This window comes from Geotrypetes seraphini, chromosome 2 (genome assembly GCF_902459505.1).
Source record: "Geotrypetes seraphini chromosome 2, aGeoSer1.1, whole genome shotgun sequence".
Classification (NCBI taxonomy): Eukaryota; Metazoa; Chordata; class Amphibia; order Gymnophiona; family Dermophiidae; genus Geotrypetes; species Geotrypetes seraphini.
The window spans coordinates 91,836,734-91,859,486 of NC_047085.1; positions in this window are offsets into that span (position 1 = coordinate 91,836,734).

Below are 22,753 nucleotides of genomic sequence, written 5' to 3' on the forward strand. Positions count from 1 at the left end.
CTCCCTAGGCCCACCCAAGCTCTGTCCCAGATCCCGTCCCCTTTACTAATTGTAATGCAATTTTTTTTCCTTTCATTTTTCATATACACACAATACACACAGCAGATATAAATTCTCAAAACTGACACATTTCAATCACTATATTGAAAATATAATCATTTTACCTACCGGTGATCCTCTGCAGGCTGCTGTAATTAGCTTTAAAGGTGAGGCCAGGAGGCCAGGGGGGGAAGCTCCGGCTGCTCTCTCCTGCCGCTCCCAGCTGCCCTCTCCTGCCTGGTTATTCACGGTCAGAAAATACCGCAAATGACTGGGACCACAAATCGCCAACTGCGAATGACCAGGGGAGCACTGTTTAGTCAACTTCATTGGCTGCCTTTTGAGGCCAGAGTTTGGTTTAAATTTGGGACTCTTTGATACAAAGCCATACATATTCAGGCACCTGGTTATTTATTAGAACAATTTACACTTTTTAAGGTGGATGGTCCATTAAGGATAACTTCAGTGTTTGTGTTCCCTCCAGTGCTTGGATGTCTTTATAAAAAAAATTTTTGCATCGAACAATTGCATATCAGGCTGTTAATTAGAATTCGGAACTGCATATTTTGCTTGCTTCTTTGATTTCGTATATGCACTTCCGAAAACTATTGAAGACTTCCCTTTTTGTAAGATTTCTAGGAAAGTAAGGAAGATTATACTTCTTTTGTATTTCACTGTGGTGTTCAGTCTCTTGATGATGTAATCCGCATTGATCTGGAAGGCATTGCGGTCTAGAAATGTAATGTGATGCATTGTAGCCAGGCAAGGGAGGCAAAGGATGGGATACAATTTTGGTGCTTCCATCTCCCTTGTGCCATGTGCATTGCACCACCTCCACATAGCTCACTACTGCCCTGGCAACCATTGCTCCATGCTAATTGCAAGGCTATCCTCTCTAAAACACTGGCAGTGCCTCCAATAGTTAATTGGAGGTGGACAAAGCTATGGGACTGGATGGGATCCATTCCAGGATAGTGAGGGAGCTCCGAGAGGTTCTGGCAGGTCCTCTTAAAGATTTGTTCAATAAATCTTTAGAGACAGGAGAGGTTCTGCGGGCCTAGAAAAGAGTGGATGTAGTCCCTTTTCACAAAAGTGGTTGTAAAGATGAAGTGGAAAATTACAGGCCGGTAAGCCTCACTTAAGTTATTGGAAAAAATAATGGAAATGTGGCTGAAGGAAAGAATAGTGAAATTCTTAGAATCTAATGGATTACAAGATCCGAGGCAACATGGGTGTACTAAAGGTAAATTATGCCAAATGAATCTGACCAGAGAATTGGATCAAGGACGTGCGCTAGATGTAATTTACATAGATTTCAGCAAAGCCTTTGACACGGTTCCTCATAGGAGGCTCTTATACAAACTCCGTGGGCTGAAGTTAGGGCCCAAAGTGGTGAACTGAATTAGAAACTGCAGACAGACGCCAAAGGGTAGTGATAAATGGAATTCGCCCAGAGGAGGGTCAGGTGCCTCAAGGCTCGGTGCTGGGACCAATTCTGTTCAATGTGTTTGTGAGTGACATTGCTGAAGGGTTGAAAGGTAAGGTTAACCTTTTTGCGGATGATACCAAGATTTGTAACAGAGTGGACACCCCGGACGGAGTGGAAAACATGAAAAAGGATCTGCAAAAGTTAGAAGAATGGTCTAGCGTCTGGCAACTAATATTCAATGCGAAGAAGTGCAGAATGATGCATTTGGGGGAGTAGAAATCCAAATGAATTGTCTGTGCTGGGAGGTGAGAAGCTGATAAGCACTGACAGAGAGAGCGACCTTGGGGTGATTGTTTCTGAGGATCTAAAGGCACCTAAACAGTGTGATAAAGCGGTGGCTGTAGTTAGAAGGTTGTATAAAAAGAGGAGTAACCAGCAGAATAAGGGAGGTGTTGATGCCCCTGTATAGGTCGCGTCTCCTCAGTTCTCAGTTTTCCGCAGAGCTGAAAAGTCCCTCTTTGACTCTCTGCGTTCAACTTACTTACTTCGTGCTTTCTTTCACCGTGGTTTGTGTTATTTTTCTTCACGAATCACTGTATTTCATCCTTCCAAGGTTTATGCTATCGTTCCTCCTGAAAGGGAAAACTACGGACAAATTTGGACATCGCATCTATCAAAATGCCATGATGTCCTCTAATGTCCGTAATTACAATTTTCATTTTATAACTTATATTTGAGTTCCTCATTGCTCTTTTACCTAAATTTATCAGTTATTTAGATGCTCAAAAGCACTTTGAATTTCAAGAAGTTATAGCTTCTCTATCACAACTCAGATTACATCTACTTCAGTCTTCTTACGATGCCTTTGAGTTGTCTGCCAGGGTGGCTGCTTGTTCTGTAGCAATGCGCCGCCTTGCTTGACTTTGTACCATTAACATGGATCCTAATCTTCAGGTCCGCTTGGCTAATATTTCTTGTTCAGGCAATGACCTCTTCGATGAATCTATTGAGGCAGCCACCAAGAAATTGTCTGAGCATGAAAAATCCTTTGCTAAGCCAAAGCCAGCTCCTGCCAAGCCTGCACGTCCTCCACCTATTTATCAGAGGCGTTTTGCTCCAAGAGCAGCTCCTTACACTCCCCCTTCTCTTAAGAAACCTTAAGAATAATCAACACCACCTCCATATTCAGATAAGTTATTGAAGATTTATTCTTCATTATCATGTTTGTTTGATGTTAGGTAACTAATACCGAATTGATGTTATATGGTATGGTAGGTGTATGGGGACGGTGATTGCCATGATGGTCCCTTCATGAACCCCAGTTTGGAGTTTATCACCAATCACGGGGTGTAGGGTCTGAGCATTTCACAAAAAAACAAAAAAATTTTACAAAATATTGCATGGAGGATTATTTATGGTTTATTATTGCACAGTATGGCATAATATAATTAAGAGCTGTGATAATTGGGAAGTCCAATAATGCAAAAACATCTAAAGCATTTTCATCTTTAAGATCTTTCTCCATTTTTTTAATAGTAAATCTTCTGAAATGGAGGAAGAATAGACTCAAGGATCTGTAAAGCAGTAGTCAGAATTTTTTTATGGTGCATCATAAATCTAAAAATAGGAAAATTCAAAAATCTCAAGTTGAAACTGATTTTCCAAGTTCTCAATTTTTCTCAAAATCATACAATCTGTCGCTTGTTGAGCAATAACATTTTTTTTGTCTCTTTTGAAAATTTTCCACCCTCTCTAGGGTAGCTGCATAACCATCTCAACTTGTTGCAGTTTAATGGAGAGATTTAAAAAAGCCTGAAACAAAATTAGCACATACTGAGGGTAGGTTTTAGATAGCATTCGCATAGTGAATCCAAAGTCACAGCCAAAAGTCGCTCTAGTGGCTTGAAGGGTGGAAAGGGACAGAGGTGCCAGATTTCCAATGGGTAAGGAATCAGTCAAAACTGAACCTCATCTTCCTACTCCCTCACCACCAGTAGAGTCCAGCGTAATACTCCTCCTAACAACGCTAACACAATTTTTGCCATCTAAATAAATGGATACAATATACCCAAATAGGGGATTCTACCTCGTCACTGTAGAACAAAAGAAAACAGAGAGGGTGATTTGTGGTGCTCAATGCCTTTATTTTGGTTTAGCAGCTTTACGAGATCATTCCATTACTCAACAGAGGGGCTATGCTTTTATGAGTGATAGAAACATAGAAGATGACGGCAGATAAGGGCCATAGCCCATCAGGTCTGCCCACTCTACTGACCCAGCCCCAAGTCTACTGTCCTAGGGATCCCACTCCAGGTGACAGGTTCCCTTGGCTTAACCCTCTAAGGGATCCCACATGGGCATCCCATTTGCTCTTAAATTCTTGCACACTGTTTGCTTCGATCACCTGCACCGGGAGCTCGTTCCAAGGATCAACCACTCTCTCGGTGAAGAAATATTTCCTGGTGTCGCCATGAAATTTCCCGCCCCTGAGTTTGAGCAGATGTCCTCTTGTGGCTGAGGGTCCTTTGAGAAAGAGAATCTCTTCTTCCATCTCGATACGGCTGGTAATATACTTAAATGTCTCGATCATGTCTCCTCTGTCCCTACGTTCCTCGAGTGAGTAGAGCCGCAAATTTTTCAGCCTTTCCTCATACGATAGATCCTTGAACCCCGAGACCATCCTGGTAGCCATCCGTTGCACCGACTCTACTCTCAGCACATCTTTTTGGTAGTGTGGCCTCCAGAATTGCACACAGTATTCCAAATGAGGTCTCACCATGGTTCTGTATAATGGCATTATGACTTCAGGCTTCCGGCTGACGAAACTCCTGTGGATGCAACCTAACAACTGTCTTGCTTTAGATGAAGCCTTCTCCACATGATCAGCAGTTTTCATGTCTGCGCTGATGATCACTCCCAAGTTTCGTTCTGTTGAAGTTCTAGCTAAGGTCTCACCATTCAAGGTGTAAGTTCTGCACGGATTTCTGCTGCCGAGGTGCATGATCTTGCATTTCTTAGCATTGAAGCCCAAATCTGATAATCTGATAATCTGATAATTGGCTTGAACATTATAACTATAAGAAGACAGTTACGATACGGCTCTCTACATTGAGAATCAGACTCCTGAGGCAGGCCTTACGGCTAAAACACATAGGTGTCAGGTCTTGAGTTTAAATAAAGACATTGTGCACCACAGGTCGCCTTCTCTGTTTTCTTTTGTCAAAATAAATGGTACATTTTCTTCTGGGTTAAATACAGGACTTCAACTCATCTCACCAGGCAAATTCCCAGGACTCTCCAATTCACACGCCAAATTATCCGTTATTCTTCCCAGAACTGGAGATGAATTGGGTCCCATGGGCTCAATGAAAGCTCGTTGTTCTTCCCTTAACCAAGTAGCGGAAGCGCCTGACATTGCTGCAGAGGCTCTATATGCTGCTACTGTTTTCCCCCCCCCAAATAAGACAGTGTCTTATATTAATTGTGGGTCCAAAAATCATACTAGGGCTTACTTTTGGGGATGTCTTATTTTTTCTTCCTCTTTTCTTTCTCTGCCCCCATGTGCAGCATCTTTCCTCCCCTCTCACCCATCCCCTTGTGCAGAATCTTTCTATCCCTCCCTCCCTCCCATCCCCCTGTGCAGCAGAACCCCACCGATACTCCCACCATGAGACTGACATACCTCTGCTCCGAGGCCCCCTAAAACAGTGGGGGTGGAGGTTGCTGAATTGACGAGTCTGATTTTTTCAGCAAATCAGGCAGCGCTAGTGTCAAGGATGGAGTCAGGGAGTGTCGGGGACATTCTGGGGAGAAGGGGGCTTCGGGGTCAATCTTAACTAGGGCTTATTTTTGGGATAGGTCTTATTTTCAGGGAAACAGGGTATTACAGACTGATATGGAGATGAGGTTGCAGGAACTGGTGGCGGGATAACCCTCTGCCTCCCTTTTCTTTTGATGAATCACTAGGCACGTCAATAATAAATGTGAAATGTGAAAGAAGGATAGTCATATATATTCTCAAACACAATAGGACGTAATCCCACTGCTAACAGTACTTCTTTCAAAAATTGCTTTTATAATTACTTCTTTGGGTCCTCAGAGGGCCACCACACACTCAAATCATTTCATTGTGTGGGGCTTTATGCTCCCATTCGTCATTGGGCCCATACTTCTTATTTAAACTTTTTAAAGTAGTGTTGAATATAAATATAAATACTAAAGTACTTAGCTTTAGGTTAAACGTTATTCGGGGGGGTAGAAATATCCGCCAACATGTTTCGCCCTTACAACTCAGGGCTTTATCAAGACTCCTTCACCCTAAATGGATAAAGAAAGACAAGCCTAAGTGTCATATGAACCCTAAAGCCTATAATCAGTTAAATATAAGTTCAAACTCTTACCGTTCGTTGTGTTTAGTAATCATTTTACTGCCACCATCACGTCGCTAGCGTAATGGCGGACTTATTCAGTGTTAGCTGATTTATACGTGAGCCAGACGTCAGCGTCTCAACCGTAAAGACGTTGAGGGCTGACGTCATACTCGGGTCAATCTAATCGATTATATCTATAGTATATAAAATAGTGGATGATGAACAGAACCCCCAGGGGCACTCGTCATAATAAGGAAGCCCATTCCAACTCATTATTAAGACCCCTTGGTGCCACTGTATTTAGGCGATAAATCCATCGTTGTTCAATATGGTTCAGCCTTCCTTCCCAATCTCCTTCTAAATCTGTCTCAGGTATATGATCTATGATCCTCCATTTAATGTGCTCAATATCATGTCCTTTATCCAACCAATGTTGGACTATGGGGGCTTGCATCGTACCAGTGTTAATACGAGATTTATGCTCGTTTAACCGCATGTTAATGGCTCTTATAGTGCGCCCCACGTATACTAAGTTACATGGGCACACAATTACGTATATAACCCTCTTAGTTTTGCAAGTGGTGTCAGACTTAGATTTTATTATATTGCCTAATTGGGGGTCTTTCCATTGAGGCCCTTCAAACGTGGATTCGCACCATTGACATTGATGGCAACTAGTATGTTTATACTCTATTTTATTATCATAATGGTTATCGAATTTGCGCAAAGCCTGACCTATGGTTTTACCTCTGCGATATGCAAACAAGGGGAGTTCCGTAAAACATTGATGGAGATTTAATATATGCCAGTATTGTTTAATGTACGAAATCAATACCCCTGACGCTTTTGAATAGGGAAGGACACAAACAATTCGTCCCTCTTCCTGTGTCTTTTTGGCCACTCTTGATGTAGTATCACTCTACACAAAAATACCACAGGATGAGGCTTTATCGATTATTGAGGGGGTAATGAATAATAGAGTGAAACACCTTAGAATACCTAACTCCTTTCTGAACCAGCTAGCTAAGTGGGTTTTAAAAAACAGTTTTTTCCAGTATAATGGTCTCTTTTTTCAACAGGTAGAGGGGGTGGCTATGGGGGCCACTTTGGCCCCCTCCATAGCCACCCTCTACATGGATAAATTTGAGGTAGAGTATATTTATCCCTCGGAATCTTTCAAATGTATTCCATTATGGAAACGCTATTTGGATGATATTTTCTTTTTATGGGAGGGTACAGAGACAAGCTTATTAGATTTCTTTGCTTGGATTAACACAATAAACCCAAATTTACAGTTTGTTCCACACCATAGTTCTGATAAGATCGAATTTTTGGATATATCAATAAGCAGGCAACATCTTAAATTTGAAACCACCTTATATAGAAAGGAGGTGGCCGTAACACGCTACTGCATTTTGACAGCTATCATCCTTTTCATCTCAAGTTTAGTCTCCCCATTAGCCAATACCTAAGAGCTAGGAGAGTCTGCTCCACAATGTTGGAATTTAAAAAGGCAGCTAAAGATTTAGAGGGGAGGTTCCTTGAGCGGGGGTATCCCAAAAGATCACTCAAACAGGCCTATTGTAGGGCCCGTTATGCACAAAGGGAATTGCTCCTCATGGATAATCCCAAGACACAGGAAGAGGGACGAATTGTTTGTGTCCTTCCCTATTCAAAAGCGTCAGGGGTATTGATTTCGTACATTAAACAATACTGGCATATATTAAATCTCCATCAATGTTTTACGGAACTCCCCTTGTTTGCATATCGCAGAGGTAAAACCATAGGTCAGGCTTTGCGCAAATTCGATAACCATTATGATAATAAAATAGAGTATAAACATACTAGTTGCCATCAATGTCAATGGTGCGAATCCACGTTTGAAGGGCCTCAATGGAAAGACCCCCAATTAGGCAATATAATAAAATCTAAGTCTGACACCACTTGCAAAACTAAGAGGGTTATATACGTAATTGTGTGCCCATGTAACTTAGTATACGTGGGGCGCACTAAAAGAGCCATTAACATGCGGTTAAACGAGCATAAATCTCGTATTAACACTGGTACGATGCAAGCCCCCATAGTCCAACATTGGCTGGATAAAGGACATGATATTGAGCACATTAAATGGAGGATCATAGATCATATACCTGAGACAGATTTAGAAGGAGATTGGGAAGGAAGGCTGAACCATATTGAACAACGATGGATTTATCGCCTAAATACAGTGGCACCAAGGGGTCTTAATAATGAGTTGGAATGGGCTTCCTTATTATGACGAGTGCCCCTGGGGGTTCTGTTCATCATCCACTATTTTATATACTATAGATATAATCGATTAGATTGACCCGAGTATGACGTCAGCCCTCAACGTCTTTACGGTTGAGACGCTGACGTCTGGCTCACGTATAAATCAGCTGACACTGAATAAGTCCGCCATTACGCTAGCGACGTGATGGTGGCAGTAAAATGATTACTAAACACAACGAACGGTAAGAGTTTGAACTTATATTTAACTGATTATAGGCTTTAGGGTTCATATGACACTTAGGCTTGTCTTTCTTTATCCATTTAGGGTGAGGGAGTCTTGATAAAGCCCTGAGTTGTAAGGGCGAAACATGTTGGCGGATATTTCTACCCCCCCGAATAACGTTTAACCTAAAGCTAAGTACTTTAGTATTTATATTTATATTCAACACTACTTTAAAAAGTTTAAATAAGAAGTATGGGCCCAATGACGAATGGGAGCATAAAGCCCCACACAATGAAATGATTTGAGTGTGTGGTGGCCCTCTGAGGACCCAAAGAAGTAATTATAAAAGCAATTTTTGAAAGAAGTACTGTTAGCAGTGGGATTACGTCCTATTGTGTTTGAGAATATATATCCCTTTTCTTTTGAGCATAGGAAACCCCCCCCCCAAAGTAATATAAAACAGAAACTATGAGTCTGGAGGATCAGAAACACTCACAATCATGTTCTGTTCTTAGTTAGTGGATTATGGAAACATCTCCAAAACATTAAAAATACAGCCATTTGGTTGCTTTGCACAACAAGTAAATATGTCCTTTTTCCCCATTATTGGCTTCAGAGCATTAGCTCCTGGTGATTTACAAAGTCAATTGTAAAATTCTACATGCTTATAGACCATTTGGAGGGGGGGGGGGTAGGTCTTCCATCTTATGTTGTTTTCTTCTTCCTCTATCCTCTCATTATATTCTATGGGCGCGTTAGCATTTAACAAGCCTTAGTAAAATGCTAATGCACCCATAGAATATAATGGGCGCGTTAGCATTTAGCGCACCCCTTAGTTGTCATGTCCTCAGTCGAAGTCCACGCATCAATCAGCATTTTTTTATGTTGCACTTTCTCTTTGGAATCCTTGATTGATTATTTAAGAACTGAAATCTCTTATATGAATTTAAAAAGAATGTGAAGACTCTGGGCTCCTTTTACAAAGGTGCGTTAGGGCCTTAACGCGCGGAATAGTGCACGCTAAATTGCCACACGTGCTAGACCTTAATGCCAGCATTGAGCTGGTGTTAGTTCTAGAAGCGTAGCGCGGGTTTAGCGTGTGCTAAAATCCTGTGTGCGCTAAAAACGCTAGCGCACCTTGTCTTATGAACAGATTTATGGGATTTCAAGGTACAGCTGTGTCATGGTGACTCTTATCTTCCCTTTTTACCTGTTGTCTACATCCTATAATAATGTAATGTAATGTATATTCAGGTATTTTGCACCTCTGTCTGTTCCTCTGTGCTATTATGTTCACTGAACTATTTCTCTAATTATATATTGTCAACCGTTTTCTTGTATTTTTTTGTTTATTATTTAATGACAGACAGTAGAGCAAGTATTAATAAACTAAGCTAAATGCCTTTAAACCTGCTTTATGATGCAAATCCTTCCATTCCTATTTTAAATCCAACCTCAAAACGTGCTTCTGTTCCCAGGCATTTCTGGAGGCATGAGCACTGGCCTGGGGCTCCTGATTTCTTCTGTGACTGTTTCTTTTATATTTTTTTGTAAGCCATCTGATTAGTATTTATCTTTTTTTTTGTTACCTGTATTATTTAGTAATAGTCTTGTTATTCTCTTGTTTGAAAAGTGGTATATCAACAGGCTGATTAAACAAAATGAAGAATACTGTATATTTTTCATTGTCTATCCCTAGTTTGTGAAATAACACTGTACAACAAAGGTTTTGCTTCTGCAACACTTTCAGGTGTATCTTACAGATTTTTGGCTGCTGATCATGAAAATCTTGTTTACGTATCACATACCATTTTAACAAAAAAAGTACATTTGTACAATTTCTTGTTATACTTTCAGGCTAATGGAATTAATAATTAATAACTGACGCCAAGATGAAGGAAGACATTTTTGTCGGTCCACATCATCAATGATGAGAGATTTGAAGTTCTGTTAGTCAGTCCAGAGAAAATCGCCTGGAAATCATTCAAGGATGTCATTGAGAATTTTCTTGGCAGTTACAGAGCACCAAACTATATTCAACTGGTTGACAAACGTCTTAGAGCATGCAAAACCACTGAAGATGCACTTTCTACATTCATACTTGGACTTTTTCCCCAGCAAATCTTGGTGCAGTCAGCGACGAACATGGTGAAAGATTTCACCAGGACATTGCCACGAAGGAAAAAAAAAGATATCACGGCAACTGGCTGACTGTTGGACACTGCGATGAGATGCACCGGACACAGTACAAACGAAAATCAGCAAGAAAACACTTTTAGCCATGGTGAACTATCACAGCATATCAGAAATTTTGTGCATTAAAACATGTTATAGTCAATTAAAGATACCATTGTGTTTCTCAAAATTCCTAAGTGATACAGTCAGTGGGAAATTATATTTGTGTTTATTTTGAAGGGGTCTATCATAATCACCAGTTTGTTTTAAGGAAGCAAAACATTTGGAAAATTTTGTTGTCCAGTGTAATCTTCCCAAGTATATTTAGAAAGCAGAGGGTCAGTTAGCCTACAAATGATGTTTAAAAGCCTGGCTGTTTGATTAATAAGAATCTTTTGTAATATGATGAGATGGAAATAGCTGTAGATAAGAACTTGGGTGCCTTTTTACTAAAGTGTAGTAAAATACAGTAAAACCTTGGTTTGCGAGCATAATTCGTTCCAGAAGCATGCTAGTAATCCAAAGCACTCGTATATCAAAGCAAATTTCCCCATAGGAAATAATGGAAGCTCAGACGATTAGTTCCACAACCCAAAAAGTTTAATAAAAAATACTATAGGTACTCGTATTGCAAGATCTCACTTTTAGAACAGTCACTACATTCCCGCAGCGTCGGAGTTCACACATCGGCTCAGTTGTGATGTGTGTATACTGTATGTACTTGTATTGCAAGACATTGCTTTTATATCAAGTTAAAATTTAGTAAAATGTTTTGCAAAACACTTGCATACCAATTTACTTGCAATCCAAGGTTTTACTGTATATGCAATTTATTGCTAATGACCTTTATTTCACTTCTACAAAAATACAATTAGATGAGAGATTATCTCTAAAACACTATTTTTATTTTTAACCACATAACTGCAACATAAAATCCAATAATGATTATCACTGGGTATGTACTCGTACATTATTACTGTATTGCATGTTATATTATATCAATTCTCCTCTCATTTATGTCCTCTTCAAAATGTTCCCCAACTTAGATCAAGGTTTCACTGGTTTTGGTGTTGGGAGAGCGGCACATATGTTTCACCTCAAAGGCAAAAAGCATTGGTGTTATTAATTGAAGAGACATAGCCTCTGAGGAAACTTGGAGTGAAATGGCTGGGTAGCCATCGGGCTAAAGATAAAAGTGCTTTTCTTTATAAGATTTTCTCATTAAGATACATCAGATTGTAAATTGTGAGCCTGTCAGAAATGATGAAACCTATACAAGACCAGTGATGAACACATCACCCTGTAAGGACATGAAAAATAATTAGAACATAGAAACATAGAAATAGACGGCAGATAAGGGCCACGGCCCATCTATTCTGCCCACCCCAATAACCCTCCTCTACCTTTCTCTGTGAATATATCCCACGTGTCTATCCCATTTGGCCTTAAAATCAGGCACGCTGCTGGCCTCAATAACCTGAAGTGGAAGACTTAAGTTTGAGGTCTTGTGCAGTAATCATTTGAACTTTGCATCAACTCTCTAGAACCCTTGACATCCCCCCATTGTCACCTCACAGGAGGGATGCCCACTCCCTCCTGCCATCCCCCCCCAGAACCCCCTGACACACTCCCAAACCTCAATACCCCCTGACATATCTAAGCCCATCCTGGCACCCTACTCCCCAACCCCCATACATTTGTTGAAGAAAGGTCAGTTGGAAGGATGCTTACTCCCTACATCTGGCAGGCCCTCCACTTCAAAATGGTGGGCCTTCCCCTTTCTGGTGTTTCCTGGGAAGGGCCTTAGGCCTTGATTGTCTCAGATGCCTAAGGCCTCTCCCATATGGCATCTGAGCCAATCAGGGCCTTAGGCCCCTCCCCAGTGCATCCTAGGATGCTCCGGGAAGAGGAAGGCCCACCATTTTGAGGAGGTGGGCCTGCCGGATGGAGGGAGTAAGCATCCCTCTGGTCAGCCTTTCTTCAACAAAGGTACAGAGGGAGGGGGTAGGGTATTGGGGTAGGCTTAGAGGTGTCAGGGGGAGAGTGTTGAGGTTTGGGTGTATATTGGGGGTTCCAGGGGGTGGAGCAGGAGGAAGTGGGCATCCCTCCTGCCAGGCAACAATGGGAGTGTGTGTCAGGGGTTCCTGGAAGATGGCAGCAGGAAGGAGTGGGTATCCCTCCTACTGATGGTGCTTTAGGGGGTGTTGGGGGATCACGGATCAGAGACAGGAAGGAGTGAGCATCTCTCCTACTGATTTCGGGGGTGGGTGCTGGGGATCACCTGCCACAGCTGGCTCAACTGATTGTGGCAAGGGTATTCCCCTCCCCCTCCCCTGACCAGCAGCTTCAAGGAGATCTTCCGGCTCAGCTGATCGGGGATTCCCTAGCCACGATTAGCTGAGCTGGCCACATCTACTTTTAGGTTTTGAAATGTAGGCCAGCATTCAGCTTTATAGAATGTAAGCCAGCTTTCAGCTTGCTGGAAAATTAACCAAGAAAACTCTCTTTCTTTTCTTTCTTCATTGTCTATGAGTTTGCTTTCCATTTGACTGCAGATTGTCTGCAGGACATGACCATCTAGCCAGTGTTTCTCATTAGAACTCAAGGTGGTAGAAGTGTATGTATGTAAGATATCCATTTGATTAGTGTTCAATAATATACAGCTGTCTGTTGGTTTTTTTTGTCTGTTGCGGTTGTAGGGAGATGCGTTTGGACACTTAAACTCATCCAAGGCTACTTCTGGGTGAAACCACGCCCACGCCCAGCCTTTGGCAAGTTTAGGTGTCCCTACCCATCTCCCTAGACCTGTAACATGAACTGCATCAGGGAATTTTTTTCTAAAAACGTGTATCCCAATTGGCTGCCAGATGGTGGTAGGACACCGCCTATAATCGGAACACCCGTTTATAGAATCAGCCTTTCACACCAGTGATTTTCCATCTTTTTTATTCTGTCAGAAAAATACAGAATGGAAAAAGTGGAAAATCGCTGGTCTAAGTGTATAGTTCTCAATGGAGTCTGCCCCAGTTTTGTTGGTTGGACTGAAAACTGTTCAGCGACCCCTCGTAGAGTCTCCTGCTTAAAAAAAAATCGGTGATTTTGTGCTAATGAATACATATTCCTACTTCCTTTTGTTTGTCTGTTCCTGGACCAAATGAGTTCCACAGAGAAGGAATTATCTCTTAATGTGTGTCTACACATTGCTACTTACATCTAGTAATATTTTAGAAATGCTAAGTGAAAGAGTAGCCTAATGGCTAGAGCACTGGGTTGAGAAACAGAGGTTGAATTCCTATTACAGCTCCTTGTGATTCTGGGTAAGCCACTTAAATTTCCATTCCCTGAGGTACAAAAACTTAGATCGTGAGCCCACTAGAGACAGAGAAAATACATAGAAACATACATAGAAACATAGAGTATGACGGCAGAAAAGGGCCGATGGCCCAACAAGTCTGCCCACTCAAGAACCCTCCCTCCTCCCTCCCTCCTTCGGGAATCCATCTTTTAAGCATTCCTCTGGAGCGACCCCACCTGTCTGTCCCATCGTTCCTTGAAGTCGAGCGTGGTTCTGGCCTTGACTACCTGACGTGGAAGACCATTCCATCGATCAATTACCCTTTCGGTGAAGAAATACTTCCTGGTGTCCCCATGAAATCTCCCCCCCCTGAGTTTTAGCGGATGCCCTCTTGTCGCCGTGGGACCCGTAAGACAAAAGATTTCCTCTTCCACATCAATACTGCCCGTGATGTATTTGAATGTTTCTATCATGTCCCCCCTTTCCCTGCGCTCTTCATATGGAAGATTTTTTAGTCCTGAGACCATCCTAGTGGCCATTCGCTGAATCGACTCCATTCTCTTCACATCCTTTTGATAATGTGGCCTCCAAAACTGAACACAGTACTCCAGGTGAGGTCTCACCATTGATCTGTACAACGGCAGTAAAACTTCAGGCTTACGACTAATAAAGCTCCTTCTGATGCAGCCCAGCATTTGTCTAGCTTTTGCTGTTGCCTTCTCCACCTGATTCGCAGATTTCATATCTTCCTGGATGATTACTCCCAAGTCCCATTCTGTTACAGTTCTGGCTAGGTTTTCACCATTCAGGGTATATGTTCTGCATGGATTTCTGCTACCAAGGTGCATAACCTTACATTTTTTGGCATTAAAATTCATTTGCCAAGTACTGGATCATTGTTCTAGTAAAAGTAGGTCCTGCTCCTGCATATACCAAATGTAAACCAGTTTTGTCATATCACAGAAAGGTACCATAAGAATAGCCCAGTAGCCCGATCTCACGGTGGCCAATCCAGGTCACTAGTACCTGGCCAAAACCCAAGGTATAGCAATATTCCATGCTACCAATACAGGGCAAGCAGTGGCTTCTCCATGCCTTTCTCAATAACAGACTATGGACTTTTCCTCCAGGAACTTGTCCAAACCTTTCTTAAAACCAACTACGCTATCCACTCTTACCACATCCTCTAGCAATGCATACAGAGCTTAACTATTCTCTGAATGAAAAAAAATTTCCTCCTATTGGCTTTAAAAGTATTTCCCTGTAACTTCATTGAGTGTCCCCTAGACTTTGTAATTATTGACGGAGTGAAAAATCGATCCACTTGTACCCATTCTACTCTACTCAGGATTTTGTAGACTTCAATCATATCTCCCCTCAGCTTCTCTTTTCCAAGCTGAAGAGCCCTAACCATTTTAATCTTTCTTCATATGAGAGGAGTTCCATCCCCTTTACCATCTTGGTTGCTCTTCTTTGAACCTTTTCTAGCACAACTATATCTTTCTTGAGATAAGGAGACCAGAATTGAATGCAATACTCCACATGAGGTCGCATCATGGAGCGATACAGGGGCATTATAACATTCTTAGTCTTGTGAACCTCCCAGCATCCTGTTTGCTTTTTTGGTCTCTGCCGCACATTGGGTGGAAGGTTTCATCATATCGTCTACAATGAGAACCAGATCCTTTTCTTGGGTGCTAACTCCCAAGGTGGACCCTAGCATCTGGTAACTCTGATTCAGGTTATTCTTCCCAATGTGCATCACTTTGCATTTGTCCATATTAAATTTCATCTGCCACTTGGACGCCCAGTCTTCCAATTTCCTAATGTTCACCTGAAATTTTTACCCTTAGAACATAAAGACATAAGAGTTGTCATACTGGCCAAAGTAGAGAATGACATGATGGCTGTTACCCATGGCTAGCAACAGGTAGCCACGGGTAACCCACCGAAATGGGGGGGGGGGGGAGAGTGCTTACTGTGGGTACGGGGACAAGGCTATTCATCACCCCTTGGAGCGGTGAAAGGCCTTGTCCCCGTAGTTAAGGGAGGGAACTCGTGCGGTCATCGATCATGTGTGGCTTCCTCCCTCCTTCCTACCTACCGGCCGAATCTGTATCTATCTCCCTCCCTCCCCCTTACCTTTGCGGCACGTATCTATCCCTCCCCCTTACCTTTGCGAATCTGTATCTATCTCCCTCCCCCCTCTTACCTTTGCTGAAGCTGCTGGAGCCTGCCTGCCTTTTGGTTGCATCAGAGGAGAAGCTTCCGCTCACAGATGCACACGACTGCAGGCAGGCAGGCTCCGGCGGCTTCAGAAAGTTACTCTGTAAACTTAAAATGCGTTGCGAAGGTAAGGGGAAGAGAGGGAGATGCTTGGACCGCACGAGGGGTGCTGAAGGGCAGTGAGGTGGTGAGAGGGAAGAGTGGTGGTGGAAAGGAACAGACACTTAAGGGGGGTGGAGAGGAACAGACCCTGAAAGTAAATGGGGAACGGAGAGTGGGGAGAAGATGCTGAAGGGAAATAGGGAACACAGAGTGAGGAGAAGATGCTGAAAGGAAACAGAGAACAGAGAGTGGGTGAGAAGACCCTGAAGGGAAATATGGAACAGAGAATAGGGAGAAGATGCTGAAGGGAAATGTGGAAGACAGAGTGGGGAGAAAATGCTGAAGGGAAATGGGGATCAGAGAGTGGGGAGAAGACACTCAAGGGAAATAGGGAAGACAGAGTGGAGAGAAGACGCTGATGGGAAATGGGGAAGACAGAGTGGGGAGAAGACGCTGATGGGAAATGGGGATCAGAGAGTGGGGAGAAGACACTCAAGGGAAATGGGGAAGACAGAGTGTGGAGAAGACACTGACGGGAAATGAGGAAGACAGAGTGGGGAGAAGACACTGAAGGGAAATGGGGAACAGAGAGTGGGGAGAAGATGCTGAAGGGAAATGGGGAACAGAGAGTGGGGAGAAGATGCTGAAGGGAAATGGGGAACAGAGAGTGGAGAGAAGACGCTGGAAGAGGAGAAGACAGAGATACCAGACTGTGGGAGGAGCGGAGGGAATAAGAATGGGTGTCAGACCAATTGGGGGGGGGGGAGTGAGGGGAGAGGCACAGTAACAGAGCAAATGGAAGGCGCAGAGAGAAGATTGACAGTGGATGGAAGGAATTGAATGAGAAGATGAGGAAAGCAGAAACCAGACAACATAGGTAGAAAAAAAAATTCTATTTATTTATTTTTTTGCCTTAGGATTAAGTAGTATGTTAGTTGTGTTGATAAAAAATTATAAACAAAGCCCTGCCAGCTGAACATCTCTTTCTCTAGTTCAGCAGCCAGAACTTTGATTTATAAGGAAGGAATAAGCTAAATATTGCAATACTGAGGCTTGTATGGATGCTGCGGGATAGTAGTTGCGGGAATGGGGCGGGGACAGAGATCGCAGTGATGGGGATGGGGCGGGGACAGTGGTTGCGGGAATGGGGACGGGGTGGGGACAAGAACAAATTTTTTCCCCGTGTCATTCTCTAGACCAAATGTCCTTCAAGCCCAGTATCCTGTTTCCAAGAATAGTTAACCCAGATCAAAAGTACTTGGCAAGATCCGAAGGAGTAAAACAGATTTAATGTTGCTTATCCTAAGAATAAGCAGTGGATTTTCCCCAAGTCCATTATATACCACCTTTAAACAAAGTGGTTTCCATAAAAATAAACATACATAATTGCAGAGTATAAAACAAAATTACATTTCTAAAATTAAAACTAAATTACAGTACCATAAAATACATTTTCTTTAAAAAGAAAAGGAAAGGGCAAAAAAAAATACTGTTTGCACCCAACGAACAAACAATGCCCAAGCAATTAACAACAAAGGAACTTAAGAATCCACTTATTGACTCAAACACAGAGTCAAGACAGAAGTATATCTACCAGGAAATATGTGAATATGAAGGCTGAATAAGCTCTACAAATAGGCATCCACAAATAGCTTGGTTTCAACAGCTTTTTGAAAAAAAAAAAACAGTAAGTGCTTAATCTTAGATGTCCCGACAGCTTATTCCAAAATGACAATCCAAACCTTTTTAAACCCTGCTAAGCTAACTGCTTTTATCACATTTTCCAGCAGTGAATTCTAGAGTTTAATTACACGTTGAGTGAAGAAATCTTTTCTCTGGTTTGTTTTAAATCTACTACTTAGTTACTTCATCACATGCCCCCCAGTCCTCGTATTTTTGAAAAGCATTATAGTGGTACAAAACAGTGTCTCTGTAGCTCCATTCCAACTTAACATAGTTAGGTAATCCATTTTTAGATGTTAATTACTTTAGCTTTAAACTCATTTTTAAATTAAAAAAAAATCCCTTCAATCTAACATTTATAAAAATGCCATACATGTTATAATTCTTGCTAGCTGTAAGTGGACCGCATGCCAGAGACATTACATGTAATCTCTTTTCCAGGGCATTTTCCATGGGAAGAAAGTAAAAGAAAGCCTTTGAAAATGCAGGCCTCATTTCTCACCTCTATCAGGAAAATTAAGCTTTCAGCTTGCTGGAAAATTAACCAAGAAAACTCACTTTTCTTCTTTCTTTGTCTATGAAATTTAGCAGTCACCTTTTTGCACATCATCATCATTAAGGCTGGCAGAGTTTGCTTTCAATTTGACTGCAGATTGTCTGCAGGACATGACCATCTAGCCAGTGTTTCTCATTAGAACTCAAGGTGGTAGAAGCGTATGTATGTAAGATATCCATTCGATTAGTACACATAGTTATTGTTCAATAATATTCAGCCGTCTGTTTTTTTTTCTGGTAACATGATACTGTAGCATACCTGGTACCAATTAGAAAAGCAAGCAGTCATAACCTCTTGCTTACATCTGAAAGAAAAAAAAAAGTTCAACTCTGGCTTCAAAAGGGTGAATAGAATTGTCATCATATGTGCTTAAGAAAACCTAGCATGTATAAATTATAAATAATAATGGCTAGCTGCAAGCCATGTTGTACAAGGCTTTAATATAATCTCCGAGTTTGAATAGATTTGTAACATGAGAAGTATATTCATGGGGGAATTTGGGTGTCAATTAAAAAGGACATGCAGAGAAGGGGAACCTTATGGGCAATACTTTGTATTTCATAAATCCAAACAAAATCGATGTGATTTTACTCTTGCATTTTACTCCAGTTGTAATTAGTGAAAATGTGAAACCTTGCAAGATAATAATCAACACCATCATAATAATAATTATTTCTATACAAGCATCTCATAATCTAAGCTCTTGGAGTGCTTCACAGGTACAGTAGGTCACACATAATTATTACCTTCTTATAATTGGTTCTCATTTTATCCGTCTCAGAAGGATTAAAGAGAAAGATTGAGTCACTCACGCTGAGATTTGAACCTGTGAACCTTACACACACACACACTAAGGCTACAGAGAGATGTGTGAGACTACAAAGCAATCTCCTAATCTTTGGCAATATTCACAAAACTACACATTTGCAAAATATGCTCCTCGTTGTGATAGCACATTTGTCAGTTTATATCAGAATTTGGCATGCACTTTTAGTAAAGTGCCAGAAGGTAAAACACTGTGGAATATTCTGATTCTCACTTCACAGGCCAGACATAACAAGTGACATAGTCACAAGGAGGCCATCACCAGCCCTTCTCATATACTACTACTACTACTTCTAGTGCATTACAAGATGTACATAGCACTGTACAAAGTCATAAAGGACACAGTCCCTGGTTGAGTGAGCTTACAATTTAAACAATCAAGACAGACAAACAGGATGCCAGGGTAGGGGTTTCAGTTAGAGGGGATGGTTTACATTTCTGACTTAGGTGGTGAACGGAGGCCTCAGGGCGTAGCTGGAGGGACGTGCCCAGAGGGGCACCCCTTGCCCCTTGGAAGCCACTTGGAGCCACTGGGAGCCACTGCAGCTGTATTGAAAGTTAAGTGACTTTGCTTAATAGTTACCTATATATTTTGTTTTCTGTTTTCTATTATGGATAAAAGAAAGATTAAACCACTTAGCTCTACACCTTCTGTAGGAGGTCCTATGGACCGCCATGTTTTCCCTATTGTAGAGGGTCAGCCTCCAGTTATGGTAACCGACTCTGAGCATCTCTCAGTCCCTTAGATAGGACTCCTCCTCCCTCTCCTATGTTACCCTGTGAATTAGGTGCTGAAGTGGCTTCCAAAGGTTCTGTGGAAGAGCAGCCTTCCTCAGAGAGTCAGGTAACCTTTGGGGTAATGCCCAAAGTAATTATCTTAGAAGGATCATTACTTGAGGAATCTGCATCCACAAAGAACTCACAGGATATTTCCTTAAAAGATTTGTGGGGGGGGGGATCCAAGATGGCCGCATGAGGAGTCGCATGAGTTTCACGCTCCCGTTAACTCCTTGAAATACAATTTTGTCCGCTTTAAACTTTTTACCCGTTTGTGATGCCGAAGAGGAGGGGACGTAGCGCTGCTGGAGCCTCGCAGTGCTCCAGAACAGCCGTCTTCGGGAACATCGAAGAGTTGATGAGGAGAATGCAGGGCACGCCGACAGCTTCGGGGAGTTCCCCGCAGGAGACGCATGGCGGAGGCACGTCAATGACGTTCACCATGGGGCCGGAGACATCGCTAAGCCCCGAAGTAAGAGCACCTCCCCCATGCCCTCAGTCGACCAGTTCCCCGCGAGAGGAGGAACTTCCTGAGGTTGGAGTTCACCTCCTCTCGGAGGCTAAGAAAAAAAACGCGGGACTGTGCTGCAGGACTCCTTGCTGGAGCAGAGGAGTCTGAACGAGGAGATTGAGGAGGAAGCAGTGGGGGATGAGAGAATTCAACAGACTGCAGGAGGAGACACGCTGCCAGAGGGTGAGCTAATTAAATTAAAACTACAACCATTTCAAATTGTGAAGCCCCGAGAGGTTACATTAGACTCTCTGTGGGATCTGGTAGCCAATTTGGCAAAATCCATTAACCCGCAATTACAACAATTAGAAAAGAAATTAGAAAATCATGAAACTGAGATTAAAAATTTAAAGATTGGACTTGAGGACTCAAAAACTTCAACACAAAATATTCATCAAGAATTTAAAGTATCCCAACAAATTACTGAGGTATTAATCAAAGACAATACTAATTTAAGAAGGAAGATGGAGGCAATGGAAAACTTTTCTCGCAATAATAACCTCAGATTGATAAATTTCCCTAGGGTTTCTGTGATAGCCCCAAGGGAAATGTTGAAACGTTACATGACGGAAGTATTGGAGCTTCCTGAAGAGTCATTACCACCATTTACGCAGGTTTATTATCTTCCAAGTAAGCCGCAAGACCAACAACAGCAACAACAACAGAAATTGGGACCTGATTTAATGAATATATCTAATATTTTGGAAATGTCTGATAGAGAATTAGTGACCCCGGCAACCTTACTTTTGACAGTAGCTCTCGCACCAGATAAAAACTGGTTGTTGAGACTTTTCTTTAAAAATAAACAAAAAGAGTTTTTAGGTTGTAAAATTCAGATGTTCCCAGATTTGGCCAAGGATACGCAGAGGAGACGAGAATTTTTGTTAAGGAAACCTGGTGTTTTATCTCTGGGGTCGACTTTTTACTTGCGACACCCATGTAAATGTGTTGTTAATTATCATTCTCATAAATATAATAATAACTATAATAATAATAACTTTATTTTTTGTATACCGCAATACCACAAAACAGTTCAGAGCGGTTTACAGGATAAGAGACTGTACATTAACAGTGAAGTTACATCAAGGTTACAGCGAAGTTAACATCGAGGTTACAGCATATCAAGGAGACAGTTCAGGGCGATTTATACAATGTAGGTGTAGAGAGTTAGTTAGCAATTATATGGTAAAAAGCCAGTGATAATTACAAACAAGATTTAGTAACTGTTGCATGGGGGGAGGGGAAGGGAAGGGGAGATAGGCAAGGGATAATTAGTTCGGTAGGGGAGGAGCGGGGGTTAGAGGAATTTGTCAAAGAGGTATGTTTTGAGCGATTTCCTGAACGATTGATAAGTAGGGGCAAGAGAGATGAGAGTGGACAGGCAGTCATTCCATTTGCCAGCCTGGAAGGAGAGGGTCCTGTCGAAGAATCTTTTGTGGATGCATCCTTTTGGGGAGGGGTAGGCAAACAGGTGTGCATTACGTGTACGGTTAGAACCTGGGAAGGTGAAGTGGCGTGACAGATATATCGGGGCTGAGCCAGTTAGGGTTTTGAAGCAGAGGCAAGCGAATTTGAAGATGATCCTTGCTTCGAACGGTAGCCAGTGAAGTTTCCTGTAGAAAGGGCTGATGTGGTCTGATTTTTTGAGCCCGTAGATGAGGCGGACGGCGGTGTTCTGGATAAGTCGTAGTCGTTTAGTGGTTTTCTTGTAGGCGCCCAGGTATATGATATTGCAGTAATCCAGGGAGTTTAGAATTAAGGATTGGACCAGTAAACTGAAGGTGGGGAAATCGAAGTAATGTTTGATGGAGCGGAGTTTCCAAAGGGTGGAAAAGCATTTTTTGACCTGGGTGTTAGTGTGATCTTCTAGAGTGAGGCATCGGTCCAATATGACTCCGAGGATTTTTATGGTAGCGTTGATTGGATACGTTAAGCCATTGAGTTGCAGGGTGGTGGACGTTAGTTTGTGGTTGGGACTTGCAAGGAAGAACTTGGTTTTTTCTGGGTTTAGTTTCAGTTTGAAGCAAGTGGTCCAATTTTCTACCATGGTGAGGACCATAGAGATGTATTGTTCTGTCTCATATGACAGTGAGGTGATGGGTATGATGATTGTAATGTCATCTGCGTAAATGTAGGATTTCAGGTTACGGTTCGATAACATGTGACCCAGAGATGCCATGTAAATGTTGAATAGTGACGGGGATAGAGGGGAGCCTTGGGGGACTCCACAGGGGTTGCTCCATGTATGGGAGAAGGTTCCGTCATACATGGAGCAACCCCTGTGGAGTCCCC